We start from the raw sequence: 25,667 nt of genomic DNA on the forward strand, positions 1-25,667 counted from the left end.
TGGATCACAATAAACTGGAAAATTCTGAAGGAGATTGGAATACCAGACCACCTGACCCGCCTCTTGAGAAACCTGTACACAGGTCAGGAAGCAACATTTAGAACTGGACATGGAACAACAGACTGTTTCCAAATAGGAAAAGGAGTACATCAAGGCTGTATATTGTCACCCTGCTTATTTAACTTATATACAGAGTACATCATGAGAAATGCTGGGCTGGAAGAGGCACAAGCTGGGATTAAGACTGCTGGGAGAAATATCAATAACCTCAGATATGCAGATGACATCATCCTTATGGCAGAAAGTGAAGAGGAATTAAAGAGCCTCTTGATAAAGGTGAAAGAGGAGAGTGAAAAAGTTGGCTTAAAGCTCAACATTCAGAAAATTAAGATCATGGCATCTGGTCCCATAACTTCATGGCAAATAGATGGGAAACAGTGGCTGACTTTATTTTGGGGGGCTCTAAAATCACTGCAGATGGTGATTGCAGCCATGAAATTAAAAGGCGCTTACTCCTTGGAAGGAAAGTTATGACCAACCTAGACAGCATATTAAAAAGCAGAGACATTGCTTTGTCAACAAAGGTCTGTCTAGTCAAGGCTATGGTTTTTCCAGTAGTCATGTGAGAGTTTGACTATAAAGAAAGCTGAGCGCCGAAGAAGATGCTTTTGAACTGTGGTGTTGGAGAAGACTCTTGAGAGTCCCTTGGACTGCAAGGAGATCCAACCAGTCCATCCTAAAGGAGATCAGTCCTGGGTGTTCATTGGAAGGACTGATGCTGAAGCTGAAACTCCAATACTTTGACCACCTGATGTGAAGAGCTGACTCATTTGAAAAGACCCAGATGCTGGGGAAGATTGAAGGCAGGAGGAGAAGGGGAAGACAGAGGATGAGATGGTTGGATGGCGTCACCGACTGAATGGACATGGGTTTGGGTGGACTCCAGCAGTTGGTGATAGACAGGGAGGCCTGGCATGCTGCAGTTCATGGAATCACAGAGTCGGACACGACTGAGCGACTGAACTGAACTGAATATTGCATTATATATATAATATTGTATTATATACAATATCACATATATATATAATACTGCATTTTATATATAATATTGCATTTTATGTATATATTTTTTCTATTTTTCACATCTTCTTTTTGTCTCTGACTCTTACTTAGGTAACATCAGCCTCTTTCTGTTCCTGTTACCTCGTATTTGACTCATATGTTAAGATTGTTCACTCTTCCTTAGTGTTTTACTTTGGAATTTTGAAATATGTGTAAAAGCAAAGAGAGTGTGTGGATCATTGAGTTTTACATATTATCAATGCTGATGGCTCGGATGGTCAACCATCTGCCTGCAATGCAGGAGATCCCGGTTTGGTCCTTGGGTCAGAAGATCCTCTGGAGAAGGGAATGGCAACCCACTACAGTATTCTTGCCTGGAGAATCCCATGGACAGAGGAGCCTGGAGAACTACAGTCCACAGGGCCACAGACATGACTAAGTGACTAATATTATCAATACCAGCCAATCATTTTTATCAATAATCCCTGCTACTTGGGCACTAAGGTTCAGTTCAGTTCAGTTCAGTTCAGTTCAGTCGCTCAGTCGTGTCCGACTCTTTACGACCCCATGAATCACAGCATGCCAGGACTCCCTGTCCATCACCAACTCCTGGAGATTACTCAAACTCATGCCCATGGAGTCGGTGATGCCATCCAGCCATCTCATCCTCTGTCGCCCTCTTCTCCTCCTGCCCCCAATCCCTCCGAGCATTATGGTCTTTTCCAATGAGTCAACTCTTCACATCAGGTGGCCGAAGTACTGGAGTTTGAGCCTCAGCATCAATCCTTCCAATGAACACCCAGGACTGATCTCCTTTAGGATGGACTGGTTGGATCTCCTTGCAGTCCAAGGGACTCTCAAGAGTCTTCTCCAACACCACAGTTCAAAAGCATCCATTCTTCTGTGTTCAGCTTTCTTTATAAGTCCAATTCTCATATCCATGCATGACCACTGGAAAAACCATAGCCTTGACTAGACAGACATTTGTTGGCAAAGTAATGTCTCTGCTTTTTAATATACTCTCTAGGTTGGCCATAACTTTCCTTCCAAGGAGTAAGCATCTTTTAATTTCATGGCTGCAGTCACCATCTGCAGTGATTTTGGAGCCCAGAAAAACAAAGTTAGCCACTGTTTCCACTGTCTCCCCATCTATTTCCCATGAGGTGATGGGACCAGATGCCATGATCTTAGTTTTCTGAATGTTACATGGTACTATGACTTGATCATTTCTCTTGGTCTTTTCAGAGATCAGAATAAAGACTTTTCAGTTCATTGTGGCTATCAGCCTAAGAATTCAACCTCAACCTATAGTTTCAGAGGAAGAAAATTGCATGATATACCAGTTATCAGTTTGGGTGTCAGGAAAATTTCATGAAAAAGAAGCTCCCATTTCACATTATTAAATGCTTTTCTTTTAAGGAAGTGCCACTCCAGGAAAAATTCCTGTTTGTTCCTTCACATTTAATGTCATATTGTCTCTGTTAGGTTTCTTACATAGTGTTTCCTGCTTTTTTTTCTGTATTTATGCTGAAAATACAATTTTCAAAAAAGAAAAAAGAAACCAAGCAAACAAGAATACAAATGAATTTTGAAAATAGCAAACAAGAATACAAACATATCCCTCCATTCCTACCAGCATGAGCTTTCAATTTTAGAAATGCCTTTTACGTATGGTTCTTCATATGTAAAGAAGACCTATGAGGTCAGATAGTACAGATTTTCTATTTTTCACATCACTGAACTAAAAACTACAGATTCCCATTTTATTAACATGTTAGAGAAAAAACGGTCTCTTTTCTACTCATTCTGTTTTCATAGGGTTGGCTTTTCTTTTTCATTCCAGTGAAATACAAAAATCATGTTCCTGTACCGAATTACCTACACTAGCATGCAGGCACACAAATTTGACTGTAGTGTAAAGGAAACTCTCTACATGCTGTTCTTAGTCACTCAGGCATGTCTGACTCTGCGACCCCATGGACTATAGCCTGCCAGGCTCCTCTGTCCATGGGGATTCTCCAAGCAAGAACACTGGAGTGGGTTGCCATCCCCTCCTCCAGGGGATCTTCCCAATCCAGAGATCAAACCCGGGTCTCCCACACTGCAGGCAGATTCTTTACCATCTGAGCCATGAGGGAAATACTCTCTAACCCCCCACTGTAATGAAAACCTATAAGTGAAGTTTGCACAAACAAAAACTCATGAACTAGCAGAATAAGACTAATTTGACAAAGATATATATATACATATTTCTATACATTTCTGTGACTTACATGCCCAATAATTTCCTCAAATGCTTTGAATAAGGTGTTTCTCAGTTTTTAAAGTTATTAGGCATCTCATTCAAATCTGTCTTTGGAATGAAAACTTTCAACTATAAGCAACACATTTATTTTCTAAAACTTCAATAATATATAATAGAAAAGTTCACAAATAGTACCTCCTACTGAGTTGAAACTTGAGGTTCAAAATTGGCCATTGGGAATCCCTCAAGATATCAAAACATCTAACAGAAAAAGGAATGCTCTACTGCTTGGGGACAGTTTTCCTAATTGCCAAGGTGAGATATGATTGCTGCTACCTGATATGACTATGGAGAAATGTGTTCATCTTTCAGAATCTAGGATTATTTTTAAGGCAACTCTAGGATCTTCATTATACAATAGAAACATATAATGGCAGAACTTCCAAGAATGTAGGTTTTGGGATTCATTAACAGGTTAAAAAAATGCCACCCAGCTTGAGGTATGACTGCAGGCAAAGCATATGGTGGAAGTAAGAAATTATAAAAACCAACTGTGTCGTCATAACCAGTTTCAGAAATAATAGTAGCAATGGACATTTTCTTTTTGTATTATTATGTACACATGTATATATTAACCATGATCTCAATCCTTTCTTTTTCTTTCCTATATTGTTTTCTGGAGCTAAACAACTTTTAAAAAGTTAGTTTTGGGTTTTTTTTTTTTTTACTATACAATATATACATTGGGTTATGATTAAACTAAAATGTGTCAATATCACAGAGTGACTGTTAGGAGTTTTGTCTTTTTGATTTTGAGGTGTAAATGCCTTCATTTGGTATGCCTTTGTATTAAAATTAATTGTACCTCACTACCAAATTTATGTTGTTATTGTTACTATGATGAAATTTTTTATATTTATTATGCTTAAGCTCAGATATGAAAGAGGATGTTTTGACCCCTTAAAAGGGAGTCTTTTGGCTAAACATGGTCTTTGTGAAGCTTTCTTTCAGAGGTCTAGAGGTCTGTACATAGTACCACAGAGCCCCTTTTCCCATTAGTTTCCTTAATCCTCCGAGTGGTAATTACTTTTGACAGTAACTCATCTCTGAGTTTCTTCAGCATTCATTTATGGCTTTTCCACCATCTGACACCTGGGTAATCAAATTTCTATTTTAAATCACTTGTGTGTAAAATTCCATGTCTGGTTTCAATTAAGAAATAATGATAGCCACACTGATAAAATTTTATTTTATCAATACCCACATTGATAAATTTTATTTTATCAATACCCACATTGATAAAATTTTTTCTGAAATGTATTTTAGCAAAATTTCCTGCCTTGAACTATATCTTTATAGGGGCTTCCCAGGTGACACTAGTAGTGAAGAATCTGCCTGCTGATGCAGGAGACGAGAGGCTGGCTTGATCCCTAGGTTGGGAAGATGCCCTGGAGTAGCAAATGACAACCTACTCCAGTATTCTTGCCTGGAAAACTCCATGGGCAGAGAAGCCTCATGGGCTACAGTCCATGGAACTGCTAACAGTTGGACATGACTGAGTCACTGAACCAAACAGCAACTATATCCTTAGGGATATTGATAAAACCATAAACTGTTTTTAACAATACCTGAAGCAAATGTATTTAAATGAACACCTACTTTTTTAGTCATCCAATTATACTAAAATTGCTCAATTTTGGGAAAAATCCTTCCATGGAGCTGATCTTAGAGCAACTCCTTGAGTTACAAAATATCACTATCGCATCTAGCTTTTTAACCAAGAATTATGTTACCCAACCCAATGATCTTCCTTTATTTACCAAGCTGATTGCAAATAGTTTTGCTATTTCCCCATCCCCCAAATATCAATATTCAAAAGATAAAGGAAAAAATAATTTCACAAATTTCAAAAGTTACCATTTTATAGATAATACAAGCTGTGTATATATGTTTGTGTGTGTGTAGTATGTATGTGTGTACTCCTTTTCATTTATAATTTTAAAATTAAAGTTGGAATTTAAAGTTTAAATTTATTCTGTGTAACTTTCAGTATTGGAAATTCGTCCTTGTGAACATTACCCCAAATTCACACAAAAAGACTTTCTAAACATTTAGACAGCTTACATAACCATTCTCTTCTTTAGATTAAGTATTATTTTACTTCCCTGGTGGTTCAGATGGTAAAGAATCTGCCCTGAAATGCAGGAGACCTGCGTTTGATCCCTGGGTTGGAAGATCCCCTGGAGGAGGGCATGGCAACCCACTCCAGTGTTCTTGCCTGGAGAATCCCATGGACAGAGGAGCCTGGCGGGCTGCAATCCATGGGGTCGCAAAGAGTCGGACACGACTGAGTGACTAAGCACACACACACATCTCACTTCCTTAATTATTTTTCTGTGAAGAATTTTACCATGGCAAAATACATTTAACATAAAATTTGCCATTTTAACTATTCTCAAGTATACAATTTAGTGGCATTAATCACATTTACAATATTGTGCAAATATCACTATTTCCAAAACTTTTTATTACCCTAATTAGAAACTTCACAACAGTTAAACGTTTATTCTTCATTTTCCCCTCTAACTAGATCCCAGTAACCTCTAATCCACCACCTACCTCTATGAATTTGTCTATTCTAAACATTTCATTTAAGTGGAATTAAATAATATTTTTTTATATATGGCTAATTTCACTTTGCATAATGTTCTCAAGGTCCATCTACATTGTAGCTTGTAGCAGAACTTCATTATTTTTTATGGTTGAAAAAGATTCTATTGTATCTATATACCACATTGTGTTTATCCATTCATATGCTGATGGAGAAGGCAATGGCAGTCCACTCTGGTACTCTTGCCTGGGAATCCCATGGACGGAGGAGGCTGGTAGGCAGCAGGCCATGGGGTCACTAAGAGTCGGGCTTGACTGAGCGACTTCACTTTCACTTTCACTTTCTATGCTGATGGACACTTGGGTTGTTTTTACCTCTTGGCTGTTGTGAATAATGCTGCAATGGACATTGACTATAAGAACCTCTTGAATTCCTATTTTTAATTCTTTTGGATATATATTCAGGAGTAGAATTGGTAGGTCATATGGTAATTGTGGGCTTCCCTTGTGGCTCAGCTGGTGAAGAATCTGCCTGAAATGTGGGAGACCTAGGTATTGAACCCAGGGTTGGGAAGATCCCCTGGAAGAGGGCACCCAACCCATTCCAGTATTCTTGCCTGGAGAATCCCTTGGACAGAGGAGCCTGACTGGCTGCAGTCCATATGGTCGCAGAGTCAGACACGGCTGAAGCGACTTAGCACGCATACATGAGTTTGAGGACTAGATTTCCTATTTCTGTCAAAAAGACGTGGGATTTCTTTCAATTTACTTAAGTTTTCTTTAATTACCTTAAGCAGTATTTTCTAGTTTTCAGTATAGTGTTCAGTCTTTCACTTCCCTGGTTAAATTTATTCTTAGATATTTTATTATTTTTAGATACCATTGATTATTTTAGATATTATTGTACGTGAAATTGTTTCTTTATATTTTCCTTTCAGATGTCATTGCTGATGGATAGAAACAACAGATTTTTTTGTGTTACTCTTGTGTTCTGCAACTTTGTTAAACTTTTATTATCAGTTCTATTAGCTTTTTTTTTTGGTGAATTATTTAAGATTTTCTATGTACAGAATTATGTCATTTGTGAAGAGGCACTTTTACTTCTTCTTTTGCAATTTAGATGTCCTTTATTTCTTTTTCTTGTTTAAATACTCTGGTTAGAAATTCCAGTACATTGTAGAATAGCACATAGTGAATGCAGGCATCCTTGTCTTGTTCCAAAATTTAAAGGAAGGCTTTCATTCTTTCACCTTTGAGTCTGGCTTAGCTGTAGGCTTTTTATAAAAGTCATTTACAATTTTGAGGAAACTCCCTTCTACTCTAAAGTTTGGAGTATTTTGTATTATGAGTGTGTATTGGATTTTCTGCATAAGTTGAGATGATCATAATAGTTGGAGACTATGTTGTGGCATTTGACAAGATTTCATTCCCTTTTAAGGCTGAATAATATTCCATTGCATGTATATATGTGTTCTTTATCCATTCATCTGTCAATGACTATATGGTTTTCTTCTACTTTCTGACTAGTGTGAATGGTGGGGCTAAGAATATCTTAATTTATTTTTGTAGTGTACAACTTTGATGGCCTTATTATTTCCTTTTGTGTATTTTTTAAAGATATTTCCTTACTTGTTAAAATAATGATTGCAATTAATATCTTAAATTCATGATGGTCTAGTTTAAATTGATACAAGTTAGCTGAACTATCATTTAAAAACCGTGCCACTGTACAAATCTTTCATGCTTACTTTATGTTGTTATCACAAATTATATAATTTGCAGATTAATATAGATTTACAGCTTCTTTTGCATTTATCTTTTAATTATAAAAAATAAAAGGAGAATTTGCAAACCAAAAATACCATTATCCTGGCTTTTCTATTTATCTATTTTTACCATTACTGGAGTTCTCTATTTCTTCATGCAGCTTCAAGTTTGTCCTGATATTTCAACCTGAAGAACTCCTTTTAGCATTTTTTGTCAGGCAGAGTTACTAACAACAAACCCCCTCAGCTTTGTTTATCTGAAAATGTCTCATTTCTCCCTTATTTTTCAATAGCTTTGACAGGTACAGAATTCCTGATGTATCTGGTTTCCTTTCTGCAGTTTAAAAATATCACCCCATTCCATCTGACCTCCACTGTTTATAATGAGTAATCCTCAGTTTTCTTATTAAGAATACTTTGTACATGACAAGTCACTTTTATCTTGGTGCTCTCAAGATTCTCTTTGTATTTGGCCCTTGACACTGACTATGTCTTGATGTGGGACTCTTAGTGTTTATATTTTTTTGGAGTTTGTTGAGTTCACTGGATATGCAGATTTGTGTTTTTTATCAAAATTGGAAATATTTTTTCCATTATTTCTTCAAACATTTTTTTCTGCTCCTTCTATCCTGTGCTTCTGAGATCCCTCTTATGCATATATGGTCCACAAGTCTCAGGTTCTATTCATTTCTCTTCATTCTTTTATCTTTCTGGTTCACAGAGTGAATAATTTTAGTTGATCTATCTTCAAGTTTTCTAATTTGTTTTTCTGCCTGCTCAAATCTTTTTAAATCCTCTAGTGAAGTTTTCATTTTACTACTTGTAACTTTCAACAGAGTTCTATTTAATTTCTTTCTCTTTTTTATAATCCACATTTTCTTTTCTTTGCATGGTTTATATTTTTATTTATTTGTTTTTGAAAACTGAACCTCTTTGAATATTATAACAGGGGTAACTGATTGTTTTCCCCTCCCTAGAATTTGTTTTTGTTACCAACTATGTGCTGGCTTCCCACTTGGCTCAGTAGTAAAGAATCCGTCTGCCAAGGGAGGAGACACAGGAGACGTGGGTTCAGTCCTTGGGTCAGGAAGATCCCCTGGAGGGGGAAATGGCAAACAGCTTCAGTGTTCTTGCCTGGAAAATCTCATGGAGTGGAGCCTAGTGGGCTACTGTCCATAGGGTCACAAAGAGTCAGATGACTGAGTATATATATGCTATTACACGCTATAGCTGCTCGTTTAGTGTTTTCGAAACTTCTGTGAGACCCAAATTGTTTTCATGTATGGTCTCTAAAAAGACTGTTTCTTTAGCTTGTCTTCTGCTAGTTTTTTTTCACACATACATTTGGTCTCTAAAGAGAGAGAGAGAAAGGGAAAACAAAGAAAAAGAAGAAAGAAGGAAAATTTTCCCAGTCTTTGTAGGTTGGCGCTGTGCTTGGTCATTTCTTTAATGCTTAGCCAGACTGTTTACAACATTGCTTTGGCCTTCACTTCCTGTTTGCTGTGAGCCTAAAGATAAGCCAAAGGGAAAGAAAGCTTCAGGCTCTTCTGAATGTTCATCCTGCCCAGAGCATGTGCATCGCTTTGTAAATTCCTAAATCGGTGCAGGCACTCTTCAGTGCCCTAACTTCCCAAAGAAAGTCTCTCTCTAGTTTTTCCTCCCAGAATCTCATTATTCTCTTGTTTGCCACGATTGTAATCTTTTGCCCTGAGAAGCTGCTGAATACTTCTTTGCCTTACATTGTGTTTAAGGAATGCCACTGGTTTTCCAGCACTAACTTTTCTTAGGGAGTTCTGAATTAGGCAAAAAAAAAAAAAAAAGCAACAAAAACAAACAAACAAAACTGGCAAGTTCTTTGTATTAGTCCTTCAGGTAACCATCGTTCATACTAGAACAGATAAATATAAGTACAATTTTTTTGAGAAAAAGTTCTGTACTTCTGGAATCAAGAATCAGCATTACACATTGGGAACATAGGCTGCCATCTTCAAGACTGCCGCATGTATACCACGGTGGAGACGGGGCAAGGGCAAGTAAAAATGTCACAAAACTTTCCTAATTTTTTAAACTTTTTTTCTTGATTAAGCATTCTCTGTGTTGTTATAAACTTTTGACTTTTTCAGAATTCTAACTTAGTTGATTCTAACAATTTTTACAGGATTTTAAAAATCTTTGTGAGTTAAACTGGACACTTGAAGTTACCTACTCTACAATTTTTGGTGATGTCTGATTTATGGACTCCAAAAATGTGTACTATATTTGTAGTGGATCTGCAGTTTGTTACACAAATGCACTCATCAGTATCATGACACTTATTTCCCAGCTGCTAGGCATGTTGACTGCAGATGGTTCCTAGATAAATCTCTCCCTTGGAATTTCTTTCAGCTGAAGGAAGATGCCTTTCCCAAGATTATTCCTCCGTGGGCGCAGTTCATAGCTAATGACTGGTTAATAAGGAGGAACAAAGACTTGACCCTTTTTCCAGGACCTGTGATGGTTCAGGGTGACTCTGAAAGTTCGCTACACCTGAAAAATCTGTGGGGTTGTTAAGCTTTTCTCATGTTTTCATGGATATGATTACTTCCCAAAAATTTTCACATGCTGAATCTGAGGAATAGGATATAAAGCAAAACTTGAATTCAAATTCTAAAATTATAAAAAAAAAAACGGAAGGAAATAAAAATTTAGTTTGTGATAGCTTGCATTTTCTACACACATCCTTACTTCTGATCATTACCGATTATTTTCCTAACTTCTTACAAATAATATCCATTTTTTAAATAAAAGCTTTCTAGGTTGCATTTCATGTTATCTACCTTCTTTGTCTTTTTTGAAAATAGGGGAGAACTACCTGTATCTGTGTTTTATAAATTTATTCCAAAATTCCTCAGTGATTACTGATACAAGGAAGTCATCTTATTTCTGTCTTATTTCACCGCCTGTTAAGCAACTAACCACAACATAAGATTTAATTTTTTAGAGTTATGGGTTCAAAGTTTGCAGTGAAATTCCCATTTATTTCCCCAAATAAAGTCTTATGCCATACCTTAAAATAAAACAGGAAAATCTATTTGTTAGCATAATTTTATTTTTATAGTCCATATCATTTTCTCATCCTGCAGGCAATTGATGAAAAGCATAAAGATTTTGATTAATAGAAACATTTGAAATAGGAGCTTATGGATGACAGTGATAGGCTTATTTCAGCCTTAGCATTCAATTTATTTCTGTACTTTGGTTTAGTATGTACAGTTTTGAAATAGCCATCATTCCCATTAATTCATAGTTTAAACTAGAAATAGAATTTGTTAAAAAGAATTTTACTATGTAATAACATGTTATACTTTGTTTAAATAGATTAGTGGAATGTAAAGCTACACTTTTTTACTAAAATTGTGCATGCAAAACCTAGGTAACCAAATCAAGACAGAATCTGGAAGACCACGCATGGCTTTCTAGTCTCCCAGTATGTTTGGGTCTCTGATAACTTGAAAACAAACTACAGACACAGTTGACAATAGAGAAACTAAAACAACTCTAGAAGATGGAGGAGTATTAAATGCACTCATATTTAAAAATTGAATTTCAATTGCTTATTTATTACTGAGAGAATTTACAATACTGTGTTTCATTTATTGAATCAGAGTGTTCCATCTTGTTCACTTAAGTATACTTTCTCCTTAGCATTTCAAACACAAGTTTAGAAAAATTCAATGTGAAACACTGATATTTTAATGGGAAACAAAATTTTGAAGTGTAAAAGCAAAGTTTCAGATATAAAAACTTTTTAATTTTTGTCAGTTTTGTTGAGATATAATTGACATACAACACTATAAAAATTTAAGGTGACTTGACTTGCATAAAATGTAATATAGTTACTATCATAAGTTAATATCCATCATATAGTTACAAAAAATTAAAAAATTAAAAACAAAGTTCTAAACTCTTACAGATATAGTAAGACAATACACTTTGAAGATGAACATAACAGTTTTGTTACTAGATATTCTAGACTAAACAGTTGATCAAGATTTAAATTTATTTGCTTTATTGGATTGTATGCTGTCTGTGTGCCCAGTATCCAATGTACTATTGGTACCTGGTAGGTTTTCAAAAAATCCTTGTTGAATGTATAAATGAATTCAGGGTCTTTAAGTAGGAATAGTAGGATTTTTTCCATAGATGAATAATTAATATATCTTATAACCACTGAGTATCTGTTGTTGTTGTTGTTTAGTAGCTAAGTTGTGTCCAACTCTTGCAACCCAAGGACTGTAACTAAGAGGCTCCTCTGTCCATGAGATTTCCCAGGCAAGAATACAGGAGTAGGTAGCCATTTTCATTTCCAGGGGATCTTCCCAACCTAGGGATCAAAACTGAGTCTCCTGCATTGATAGGCAGATTCTTAACCCCTGAGTCGCCATGGAATGTTTAGCTAACAATTAAAATTCTACCTGTATTTTTCTGACTGTTTCTAGATTTCATGTCAAGGACCAGATAGAATATTTACCAAATTAAAAATCTCATTGTCATGATCTAATTAAGGGGTCAACAAACTATTGCAAGTGGGCCAAGGGACCACCAGTTTGGGCAAGTAAATATACACTAGAAAATCCAACAACAAAAATAAAATGTTATTTCAAAAATAGAAGTTTAATTTGGAGAGGCGAACAAGATGGCAGAGGAGTAGGTGGATGTGGAGTGCATCTCTCTCCATGGGTACATCAGGATACACCTTCAGACACAGAAGTGCATGCAGAACAGCAGCTGAGAGTGGCAGGAGCACCTGACCAGCGGAAAAGAATATATAGAACCACGTACAACTCACTATGGGGAGAAACAAGGGTGTTAGTAGGACTGGACCTGCCCTCAGCAGGTGGGGGAACTGCAACAGGTATCTAATCCACACATTGGGGCAATTATCTGAGCCAGAGGAGAAACATTTAAGGCTGGGAGTGAAACAGCTGATTGGTGGCAGCCTAAGCGGAAGGAGAATCAGACAGCCCTTGCCACAGCCACACATACTCCAGACAGGGACGAGTGTCCCCGGAAGGCGCAGAGGCTGGGAGCTGGAGTTTGGGGAGTGTGGAGCAATCCCAGGGAGAGGGCTACTGTTGACTGTGGAGAGATGGATCCAGGGGATGTGAGGGAGGAGACTGTGGTGGGAAATGCCTGTGGAGGAAAGCCAGCCAGCCATGGAAGCAAGGCGATACTGCTGAGTCATGCATAGTAGGTGGAGCCATCAGCATAGCCTCTCTCTCTCCACATGCCAGCATTGGCAGCTGAACAATAGAGAGGCTGGCCCATTAAGCGCCTGACCCACAGAACTACAGAGGAGGACCCCCCCTAGGGTGCTCCTTTAAGTGACTGATGGGCCGACCTACAGATTAAGACCCCACCGGAGGCCCCTTTATATGCCTGATGCACTGATCTGCAGAGTGGGACTCCAACCAGGGGGGCCCCCTCCGTGTGCCTGATGTGGAACAACGGAGAAGGACCCCAGGCCAGGGAGCCCTCTAAGGGCGTGAACGGGCAGAGCTATGGAGAAGGGCTAGCTGTGGACATTGGAGGCAAGAACACACAGGAGCAGGACCAGATTAGAATCTGAGCTGCCTCCCAGCAGGTCCAGAGACCAACACAGTGCTGGAAGGCGTCCTAGGGAGGACTGTGGCTCCCAGCGAGGGAAAGGACTCTGACAGCAGTGACTCAAGAAAAACATTTATTGTTCTTTTGTTTTCACTTGTCCTGTACATTCTGTTGGATTTTTTTTTTCTCTCTTCATTTGCCCCCATTGCTGTAGTTGTCAATTTTTTTGGCACAATGAAATCTAATTAAGCTTTTGAGAATTTTTTTTTCTCAGTCACATTTTTTATTGATATTATAAACCTGTGCCTCTATGTTGGGCTTCTGCAGTTCTGTGGAGTTTTCCTTATTTTTTTTTTAACTTTTCTCTTTTTTTTAAATTTTAATTTTTAACTTTTTAAAAAACCTATTATTATTTTTTCTACATTTATTCCTCTGTTTGCTTCTCCTACTATTCTTTTCCCCTTGCAGTTAATCTTTAATGTATATAAATCTTTATCTACCTCTATTTAACTTTGCACATCTATTCTTTTTTCTTTTCTTTCTTCCCTTTCCTCTCAACATATTTCTTAATTTTGTTTTCATTGCTTTATTCCCCACTTGACACCTTGCTTTAGTTTTGTTTTCCAGTTTGTGCTTTAGTTAGTTTTGTTCTTAACTTGTAGATATAATTTTTTGTTTCCTTTGTTTCACCAGGTCAATATATTGTACTTTATTTTTGCTGGACTGTTTTGCTTTTGCTTATGGGTGTATATGCATATGTGTATATTCCATTATTTTAATTATTATTTGCCTGGTTTTGTAACGGCCATTTGTTTGAGGTTCATCTCTGGTTTCTTGTTTTGGGTAATTAGTTTTAACTTCATTTAATGCATAATAAACCACTTGTGGAATCTTCGTTCCTGACCAGAAATCAAGCCCTGAGCCTTTGGAGCGGGAGCACTGACTCCAAGACCCTAGACTACCAGAGAAATGACTCTAGGGAGTATCAAACAGTGAGAACTCCCACAAAGGAAGCCACTTGAATACAAGACCAGAATCATCCAAACACCAGTAGCACCCTTTGGAGGATGCCTCATCTAAACAACAAACAAAACAAAAATACAAACCAAATCATCAGCAGGCATGATTACCACCTCACTCAACCTTGCCCAGCAGAGAAGAAACAAACAAAAACTCAATGAGCTACCACCTCACACCAGTCAGAATGCTGCTGCTGCTGCTGCGAAGTCGCTTCAGTCGTGTCCGACTCTGTGCGACTGCATAGATGCCAGCCCACCAGGCTCCACCATCCCCGGGGTTCTCCAGGCAAGAACACTGGAGTGGGCTGCCATTTCCTTCTCCATAGCTATCATCAAAAAGTCTACAAACCAAAAATGCTGGGGAGGGTGTGGAGAAAAGGGAACACTCTTGCACTATTGGTGGGAATGTAAATTGATACAGCCGTTCTGGAAGACAGTATGGAGTTTCCCTAAAAAACTAGGAATAAAAGCACCATATGACCCAGGAATCTCACTCCTAGGCATATAGCCTGAGGAAACAAAAATTGAAAAACACACATGTATCCCATTGTTCATTGCAGCACTATTTACAGTAGCTAGAACATGGAAGCAACTTAGATGTCCATCGACAGATGAATGGATAAAGTTGTGGTACATATACACAATGGAATATTACTCAGTCATAAAAAGAAATGCCTTTGAGTCCATTCTAATGAGGTGGATGAACCTAGAGCCTATTATACAGAGTTAACTATGTCAGAAAGAGAAAGATAAATATTGTATACTAATGCATATGTACAGAATCTAGAAAAATGGTACTATACAATTTATTTGCAGGGGAGCAATGAAGAAACAGTCATAGAGGATAGACTTATGGACATGGGGAGAGGGGAGGAGAGGGTGAGATGTATGGAAAGAGTAACATGGGAACTTATATTTCCATATGTAAAATATATATCCAACAGGAGGGAGTGAGGTGTATGGAGAAAGTAACATGGAAACTTACATTACCTTATGTAAAATGATAGTCAACGGACATTTGCTCTACGTCTCAGGAAACTCAAACACGGTCTTTGTATCAACCTAGGGGGTGGGATGGAGAAGGGAATGGCACCCCACTCCAGTACTCTTGCCTGGAAAATCCCATGAACAGGGAAGCCTAGTGGGCTGCAGTCCACGTGGTCGCTAAGAGTCGGACACGACTGAGCGACATCCCTTTCACTTTTCACTCTCATGCATTGGAGAAGGAAATGGCAACCCACTCCAGTGTTCTTGCCTGGAGAATCCCAGGGATGGGGGAGCCTGGTGGGCTGCCGTCTCTGGGGTAGCACAGAGTCAGACACGACTGAAGCGACCTAGCAGCAGCAGCAGCAGCAGCAGCAAGGGGTGGGGTGATGAAGATGGGAGGGAGGTTCAAAAGGGAAGAGATACATGTATTCCTATATCCAATTCATGTTGTGATTTGACAGAAATCAGCAAAATTCTGTAAAGCAATTATCCTTCAATTAAAATTAATTAATTAAAAAAATAAAAGTTTACTTTTATATTTACCTGAAAATTGTGATGGTAATAGAAAGAATTACTGTGAACCATACAACTGGTTTTATCTACTGTTACTATTTCATGTTAGTAGAATATATTTGTTAGAAATGAGCCTGTATTTATACATCACCATTAATGAAAGTTTATACTGTACTCAGAATTCTGTAGCTTTTTCCTAATGTTCTTTTCTGTTCTAGGATCCCATCTAGGATACCACATTGCATTTAGTTGTATGTCTTCTTGGTTTCTTCTTTCCCAAGACAGTTTCTCAGACTTTCCTTGTTTTTGATGACCTTGACAGTTTTCAGGAGTACAGGACAGGTATTTTGTAGAAATTCTCTCCGTTGGGATTTGTCTGATGTTTTTCTCATGATTAGATGAGGGTTATGTGGTTTTGGAAGGAAGACCACAGAGTTGAATTGCCAGTCTCGTCACATCATTTCAAGGTACATACTATAAACTCACTCTATCACTGTTGATGTTGACTTTGATTATGTAGCTTGAGGTTGTGTTGGTCAGGTTTCTGCGCTGTTCAGTTAATTTTTTTTTTCTCCTTTCCATATTGTACTCTTTGGAAGAAAATCACTATATACAGCCTAACTTACACAGAGAAAGCTATGCTTCAAGGGTGGACTATCTACACAAATTATTTGGAATTTTTCATGTGACGTTTGTCAATTCCCACATTTATTTATGCAATCATTTCTTCCTGTTCCTGTGGATTCATGAATATATGGTTTATACTTTGAGCCATGATCCAATTTATTATATTGCTCACATTTTTCCTGCTTTAAGCATTGGGATTCCCTCAGTTTGGTCATGTATTCCTTTGACGTACTCATTATTGTAGACTTTTTGGATTTTTTAAAAAGTATCTTCTGGCATTATAAACTGCTCCAGGTTCATCTTATATATTTCCTCTCATGGTCCTAGAATTAGCATTTCTCCAAGGAATCTTGGTTCATATTATTGAGAAATGGCATTAGAAATCGAGTTCTGAGTGCTAGGTGTGATTGATTCTACTCAGAGATTATTGCTATGAAGCCCTCTCAACTAAAAGAGCAAAGCAGTAATACATATGTAAACTATGTATATACATATGTCCATAAATATTTCTACTCATTACCATCTCTCTCTGTAGTAAATAAAAATGAGTGTATTCTGATGTATCCGATTCTCATCCCTTATCATCTAGAACATTCTAGCCTTTTTCCCTTGCTCAACTGTAACCTCCAACTCCAGCAGTGACAAATCTGGCTTTCACCACCCACCACAAATTTACTAAATTGTTCAATTAAAGTATATGTGTATCATGTTTTCAGAACTGTTAACCCACTCTTCCATGAGAAACAACTTTAAAAAAAAATAAATTTATATATTTTAATTGGAGGCTAATTACTTTACAATATTGTAGTGGTTTTGCCACACATTGATATGAATCCACCACATGTGTACATGTGTTCCCCATCCTGAACCCCCCTCCCACTTCCCTGCCCATCCCATCTCTCTGGGTCATCCCAGTGCACCAGCCCTGAACACCCTGTCTTATGCATCAAACCTGGACTGGCAATCCATTTCATGTATGATAATATACATGTTTCAATGCCATTCTCCCAAATCATCCCACCCTCGCCCTCTCCCACAGAGTCCAAAGACTTCTATACATCAGTGTCTCTTTTGCTGTCTCACATATGGGGTTTTTTAAACTGTAGTATTTATATACAGTTTCTTTTGCCTTTGCTTTTACAGATTACACTTATTTTCAAAGTTACTTGGGTCAGAACTTGATTGCCTTACACTCTTTTTGAAGGTGTTTAATACATTGGACAACAGACTGGTTCCAAATGGGAAAAGGAGTACGTTAAGGCTGTATATTGTCACCCTGCTTATTTAACTTATATGCACAGTACATCATGAGAAATGCTGGGCTGGAGGAAGCACAAGTGGAATCAAGATTGCCGGGAGAAATACCAATAACCTCAGATATGCAGATGACACCACCCTTATGGCAAAAAGTGAAGAAGAACTAAAGAGCCTCTTGATGAAAGTGGAAGAGGAGAGTGAAAAAGTTGGCTTAAAGCTCAACATTCAGAAAACTAAGATCATGGCATCTGGTCCCATCACCTCATGGCAGACAGATGGGGAGACAGTGGAAACAGTGGCTGACTTTGTTTTTCTGGGCTCCAGAATTACTGCAGATGGTGATTGCAGCCATGAAATTAAAAGATGCTTACTCCTTGGAAGGAAAGTTATGACCAACCTAGATAGCATATTAAAAAGCAGAGACATTACTTTGCCAACAAAAGTCCGTCTAGTCAAGGCTATGGTTTTTCCACTGGTCATGTATGGATGTGAGAGTTGGGCTATAAAGAAAGCTGAGCACAGAAGAATGGATGCTTTTGAACTGTGGTGTTGGAGAAGACTCTTGAGAGTCCCTTGGACTGCAAGGAGATCCAACCAGTCCATCCTAAAGGAGATCAGTCCTGGGTGTTCATTGGAAGGATTGATGCTGAGGCTCAAACTCCAGTACTTTGGCCACCTGATGCGAAGAGTTGACTCATTGGAAAATATCCTGATGCTGGGAAAGATTGAGGGCAGGAGGAGGAGGGGATGACAGAGGATGAGATGGTTGGATGGCATCATCAACTCGATGCACATGGGTTTGGGTGGACTCCGGGAGTTGGTGATGGACAGGGAGGCCTGGCATGCTGTATTTCATGGGGTCGCAAAGAGTCAGACACGACTGAGCGACTGAACTGAACTGAACTGAATACATTGGCAATACGTTTAGATTTTCTTCTTATTCTGTATCCCATCTTGGTAACTGTACCAGAATACAATTAACAAGATGGCAATAGTAAATTCTAATAGCCATCTTCTTAAGAACTGTGTTAAAAACTCTGCCTGAATTCCTCAGCCTCACCCCTTTAAAACTCTAACCTCATATCCTTATCCATTATAATCAGCCATAGTGCCTCTTTCGGTGTTTCTAAAAATCCAATTTTCATCCCTCAAACACTTTGAGCTTACTTGTTATCCATCTAGATGGTTACTTCCTTGCTCAAATGTCCCTTTCTCTTTCTTCCTCTTTGAGGATTGCACTCTATTAAACTATTTAAAGCTGTCAAGGCTTCACAGCCCCCAGAACTTTCTCTCTTTCTTGTTTAATTTTTCCTTATAACAATTTAAATATATGAATAATATATATTTTGTTTCATTTAGTTTCTGTCTTTTTTCATTTTTTGATTTATTCTTTAATTGGAGGAAAGTTGCTTTACAATGTTGTATGGGTTTCTGCTGTACAATGATGCAATTCAGCGGCTTAGCAGTAGCAGCATACATATCTCCCTCTTGAGCCTCCAACCCCTCCCGAGCATCTGTCTTCTTGAAATAGAGTGCAAGTTCCATGAAGGGAGAAAAACTTCTTTAATGCTTATTTTACTAATATATCCATAGCACCAAAAATAGTGGACTTTTAGAAGTTACTAATAAATATTTGTGAAATAAATGAATAAATGAAGAAAGGAAAATAAACATGCACATATACACTAAGAACTCAAATGTATTCATGGGGATAGAAAATTCTATATTTCAAGTTTTGCATCTATATGTGTATGTATTTTCATATATATATGTGCAAATGTGTTATTAAGATCAGCAGCTTTGGTATGTTTAAGTCATATTCTGTGTAAATTAAACTCATTATAATAATGATAATTTGCATTTATATAGTTTTGTATGATTTTTTCAAAGCACTTTTCTTATATTGTTTCTCCACTGGTATTATTGTTATAATCCCTCTTTTCTTGTAAGGAAACTGAGATCCAGTTTCATGCCAGAGGGCACTTACCAAATGAGTATCAAAGTCTAAAGTTAACTGTAGGTTTTATTATTTAAGTCTATTTTCCTTTCTTTCACACAGTGCTTTTGTGTTTCTTCATTATTTGTCATGGTTATAACTACATAGTATATTTCTATCACTCACACAGGGTGAGTTGAAATCTGTCATGTAAAGAAATATTAATACAAAACAATTCAGTGAGTATGATTGACATGCTAAATAACTAAAAGTTTCATTAATTGAAAAGCTAAAGAAACCCTTGTATACTCAAAAACTCCATCAATGCTTTTAGGAGGAGTTTTGCTCAGTGTCCCTATGACTAAAACTAGGATAAATGATGCTGCAGTATCTCCTCCCTATTCAGATTTTCACTTTTTCTAAACCTGACTGTACTTGTTGTTTTGCTTTCCTTGTTATTGGCATCACTCTCCACCTATATAAGAAACCCAAGAAATCTAGTTAATTCTTACCTCTTTTAGCATCACCACTAAAACCAAATCATGACTAAATCCTGTTAACTTTACTTATGAAATATTTCTGGAATATGTGTATTTTTCACTTTTATTCTCACTACAGTAGTTGAGGCCCTCACCGTCTTTCACCTGATCTTAACTTTTCTTCCCTAAAAAGTCCTAACCAAATCTTCAATATATTCTCCATTCAGAATGGTACATCTGTACTCCAACCTCATTGTATTATCTTTTGTAAAGGGGATGGATAGTAATCATTTTAGGCTTTGGGATATGCAGTCTCTCATACAGTTATTAAACTCTATCATTGCAATGGGCTTCCCAGGTGGTGCTAGTGGTAAAGAACTTACCTGCCAATGCAGGAGACATAAGAGACACAGGTTCCATCCCTAGGTCTGGAAAACCCCCTGGAGGAGGGCATGGCAAGCCCTCCAGTATTCTTGCCTGGAGAATCCCATGGACAGAGGAGACTGGTGGGCTACCCTCCATAGGGTTGCAAATAGTCGCACACGACTGAAGCGACTTAGTGTGCGTGCATGCATCTTTGCATTATAAAACCAGGCATAAATGATATATAAACAAATGAATGGGTGTTTTCAGTAAACTTTTAATAACCAAAGTAGGTTGTGAGATAGTTTTGGTCCATGGGCATTAGTTGTCAATTCCTGTTCTTAGAGAGTAGGGCCTTTGACCATCATCATCTAGACAATCAGCATCTAGAAGTTGCTCAGCATACAGTGGGAGCTAAATAAAAATTTATTGGAAAGTAAATGAATGATTCCAAAAAGGAATAAATAGTGGGTGACTACAGGTCAAACATATACCTACAAGAGCCTGTAGGTATAAACTGGGATATTGATTTAGTCATTCACTTAGAAACTGTCCACAAGAGAAAAAGGTATAATCTTCATGCTGTACATAATTAGAGTTTTTCATAAGATAGCTAGTGTGTTTGGTAGGTTCTGGGCTGGAGATATAAATCTTGAAAGTAGTATCATAGCAGTGATATTTTAAGTTACAGCTTTGGGGCAGCTGAGTGAATAGAGAACCAAGATTATAGATAGAGATTATCAAGGACACAAGTAAAAAGGACATGAACTTTTAAAAAGCTAACAATGAAAGTAGATTCTATACAAAGATGTCTGAGGGAGAGCCAAAATGAAACAATTCTGAAAATGATATTTTCATAAGAATCATCGGTGAAAAGGGTTTAAAAAGTAAAGAAGTAAGCAACAGTGGTAAATGCCACCAAGATAGCCAATTAAGTTAATTCTTGCAAAGTGGTCATAAATTTATAGTTGAGTCATGAATCACCTTATCAAAGTAAAGCAGTGAAGGTGAAAGTCCAAAAGTGATGTGTTTAATAGTGGACCAAAATTTAAAAAGTGAGGAAGATGAGGTTGTAATGACTTAAAAAAAAAAAAAAAAAAAACAGAAAAGACCACCAGAGAGCTACTATAGTTCACACTGCATCATGGTTTGTTTGGTATTTATCTTGCTTATTTATGAGTTTCTGTGAAATGAAAGCCCATGTATGTTTACATGTTTAGAGGGGATCAATATGTAAAAATAAATAGAATATCCAAGAAAAACTTGGGAGAAATGGTGAGCAAAGTCAAAGAACAAGGGAAATAACTAGGGAAGATTTAGCCTCAGAGAGTGGCAGAGACACATCTTCATCAGAAACTATCAGAAGAAGGTACTGGTAGAAGTAAATAGACATACATTGTAGGCACATAAGAAGCTGAAAGCTTCAAAAAATTAGTCTTGATGTTTCTGTGTGAAATAAAAAATAAGTCTAATATTTGAGGAGACAGAATGGAAGAATTTAGAGGTTAAGGAAATACAACTTTCACATAGCTTTTGAGAGAAATGTTGATCGTTAAGTACATGTAATAAGATTGCAGAATAGTATGAAGGGCTCAGCTATGAGTAAATCACGAATCTCTAATGGCTCAATCTGCACTGTTAGATTTCTTTTTGCAATATTCATCAGGAAGGTATAGGTGCTGAGAAATTAGATGTTGAAAATTACCTGTGATTGGGTCTTTGGAGAGTATGTGAAATCAAAGAGCAATGACCTAAAGGAATGAGGGTGTTGCCAATACATTAAAATAGGGATGATGTCCCATAAATGGCCAATGTTACAGTAATGGAATCAAAGCTACAAGGGAGCTGCTAAAATGGACATTGTAAAGTTACGGATCGGTCTTATGGAAATGAATTAAGAAAACCAGAAGGACAAGAAATTTTATTCAGAAATAAGCTACTAGAATTTATACTTCAAAAGCAGAGAAGTTCTGGGCAATGACAAGGACAAAATTGTAGCCACAATCATTGGTGTATGCTGTAAAATGCAAGTGAATGTAAACAGAACTAATGATGTCAGCAAATGTGAGGCTAACATGGTATAACTGCTGTCTGCTGTAACTGACACTGCAATGCCCTGCCCCGCTCCTTCTCCTGGACAAGTTGCCAGCCTGACGTATTATAACTGCAATCCCTGCACTTTTATTCTAGCTTCAGGCTATCCCTAACTTTGAGAGCCTGCTTTGCCATCTGTGAGGTAGGATGGAAGTGCTGGGAAATTAATATCTCCCTTCTCCCATGGGCTTCCCTGGGGGCTCAGATGGTTAAGAATCTGCCTGAATGTGGGAGACCTGGGTTCAATCCCTGGATTGGGAGGATCCCCTGGAGAAGGGAATGGCAACCTACTCCAGTATTCTTGCCTGGAGAATTCCAAGGATAGACGATATAGTCCATGGGGTCACAAAGAGTTAGACATGACTAAGCAACTTACACTTCTCCCTAAAGCTCTCAAGCAGTGGGGGACCAGATCCCTCAGCCCTTGGATGGTATAGTGCTTCGTGTGTGTTTTCTCCTAGTTCACAGAATTCCTCCAGCGGAATTAAGTTTCAGTATTCAAGGGTAGCTAGCTTGTAAATATTTCCTTTAGTGATTCCATTCTCTTCTTTGTCTAACTTGCTATTTTAAACTCAAATACTTATCTTAGGATTCTACTTTTCCTCCCCACATTGTGATATTTATACAAATGCTGACGTTCCTCACAATGAGGCCCTGAGTGGGAAGGTAGAAAGTGAAAGTGAAGTCTCTCAGTTGTGTCCGACCCTTGGCGACCCCATGAACTGTAGCCTACCACGCTCCTCTGTACATGGGATTTTCCAGGCAAGAGTACTGGAGTGGGTTGCCGTTTCCTTCTCCAGAGGATCATTCTGACCCAGGGATCGAACCCAGGTCTCCCGCACTGTAGGCAGATGCTTTACCATCTGAGCCACCTAGTAAGTCCCAGGGAGGTAGAAACAGCAGATAAAGCAAAAGTTAGCAGGTGACTACAGTGAGGATGGTTAAATGATACACGTTTATATTTTTATTGTTTATGCTTATATTTCTATTTCGGTTTATAGATGTGAGTTGAATAGAAGCGAAAGAGGACCTAGAAGACATGGTTGATACAACCTCTTGTCCTAACAACACCAGTGCATGATCAACCTCCACAGAGAAGAGTCAGGGAATCAAAGTTCAGAGAATAAGTCCACAGTTGTTCAATAGACATTTACTGACTATCTATTATGGGTGTGAAATAGATTGGGTGCCAGAGACAGAAAAATAAATAAGGTATTATTCATGATCTCAATGTGTTTGTCTACTATTATGGTATTAATCCTTTGATCAGAAAATTGTAATGCCATTGAAAGGTGATGACTAAAATATACACAAGGTATTGCTGAACAGTCAGAGAAGGCTTCATGAATGAGATCACCTCTCAACTCAGTATGAAAGTTAAGAAGTTAACAGGCAAAGAAGTAGAGGTAAAAAGATAAAAGATTTATCCAGCCCTTTAGGAAGAGGGTTGGATAATAAGATTAGGAAATGACAAAGAGCTTAGTGCTTGTGGAGCTTATTAACAGAAGAAAAGTAAAAGTGTGTTGGAAAGCCAGGCAATGGACAAATCATTCCTGTATGCTGGGTCTTGGGAATCTATTCTTAGCAGTGGAGTATCACTGAGGAATTTTGAATGAGCAAAGGAGTTTACCAACACCTGCACTAGAGCTTAGAACTATCTGTGTGTTGTGTGTGCTCGAGAGAAGTTAATTAACACAAAAATAAATGTATGAACAAGAAAAAAGCAGAGATTGATAGAGAATTTATATTTAATCGTGTGATAATACATGGACAGTTTCTTTATATACACTGGTATAGTAAACCGTCTCTGAAAAAGCAAAATTTAAGGTGGTGTATGTAAACAGTAAGGAGTTGGCTATATGAAGACAGAGTAGGGCATACCACCGGAGAAACAGCTAGTTTGGAAGGTGGAGGGGCTGATGTGGATTTTGTTTGTTCTCCCTGAAGAATAGAATGAAAGACAATGTGACTGAGACAGCGGTATAAAGGGAGTAATTTGGACATAGTAAGAAAAGCCTAAATAAAGTAGGAGAAGGGAATGGCAATCCATTCCAGTATTCTTGCCTGGAGACTTCCATGGACAGAGGAGCCTGGGGGGTTATAGTCCATGGGGTCACAAACAGTTGGACACGCTGAGCAGCTAACACTTTAGAAGCTAGAGTAAAAACTTTACATTTTGTTTTAATGTGATGCTGTGTGGGCCAGAGTAAGGGGCCTTTGAAGAGTTCCACATTCTAATCTGTGGAAACTGAATATGCTACATACATGGCAAAGGGAAATCAGGTTGCAGATGGAGTTAGGGTTGCTAATCAGCTGATTCCAAGACAAGGAGATAATCCTGCATTTTTGGTATAATCACAAGCATCCTTGTCAAGAAGAGCAAGGCAGAAGGAGAGAGTCAAAGGAAGATATGGCTATGAAAAAGGCACAAGCAGACAAAATGCTGTTGGCTCTGAGGATGGAGGGAGAGACCATGAACTAGGGAATGTGGTGGTCTTTAGAAGCTACAAAGGACATGGAAATGAATCTCCTTTAGAGCCTCCAGAGAACAAGGGAGACTTGCCAATATTTTGAATTTAGTCCAGGGAGTCTTGTGTTAAGATGTCCCACCCAAAACTGTAAGATGATTATTTGTCTTGTTTTAATCCACTGAATTTGTGATAATTTATTATAACAGCAATACAAACTAATTGATAAAACATTGAGGGTTGGCAAGCAAAGGGATTGCCTATGATTTTAAAACTCTTTGTGGTTACTGTATGAATAGTGGATTGTGGTGCAAGAATCACAAAATCGAGGAAGTCAGTCATGAGTTAACTACAATAATTTGAATGAAAGTTGATGGTGGATTGGACAAGAGTATTAATGGTAGATATGAAAAGAAGTGAATGGATTTGGGGTAGTTTTTAGAATTATAATTGATAGAAGTTCATCATTAGTTGGATTTAGGGAGTGAAATAAAAATAGCTATCAAGGGAAATGCATAAGTGTTAACCTTGTACAACTGAGCTGATTGTGATTAACACTCAAAAATTAGAGAGGAACAGGGCAAATACTTTTGATGGGGTAAATGAAGAATTTTAAGACCACGATGCTAGTTTATATCTTGGTGGTTGTGTCAAG

At 37.8% G+C, this 25,667-nt stretch overlaps 1 long non-coding RNA gene across 1 annotated transcript in view; it reads left to right on the plus strand.

Annotated features, from left to right (window-relative positions):
- LOC110144140 (uncharacterized) overlaps window positions 1–23,769 on the plus strand; it is a 135,947-nt gene extending 112,178 nt beyond the window's left edge. Inside the window, exon 3 of the long non-coding RNA XR_011482578.1 lies at window positions 23,546–23,769. This is a non-coding gene — a long non-coding RNA (uncharacterized lncRNA). The remainder of the gene's footprint in view (window positions 1–23,545) is intronic.
- The last annotated feature ends 1,898 nt before the right edge of the window (window positions 23,770–25,667 follow it).

The sequence above is a fragment of the Odocoileus virginianus genome, chromosome 21 (assembly GCF_023699985.2).
Source record: "Odocoileus virginianus isolate 20LAN1187 ecotype Illinois chromosome 21, Ovbor_1.2, whole genome shotgun sequence".
NCBI classification, from domain to species: domain Eukaryota; kingdom Metazoa; phylum Chordata; class Mammalia; order Artiodactyla; family Cervidae; genus Odocoileus; species Odocoileus virginianus.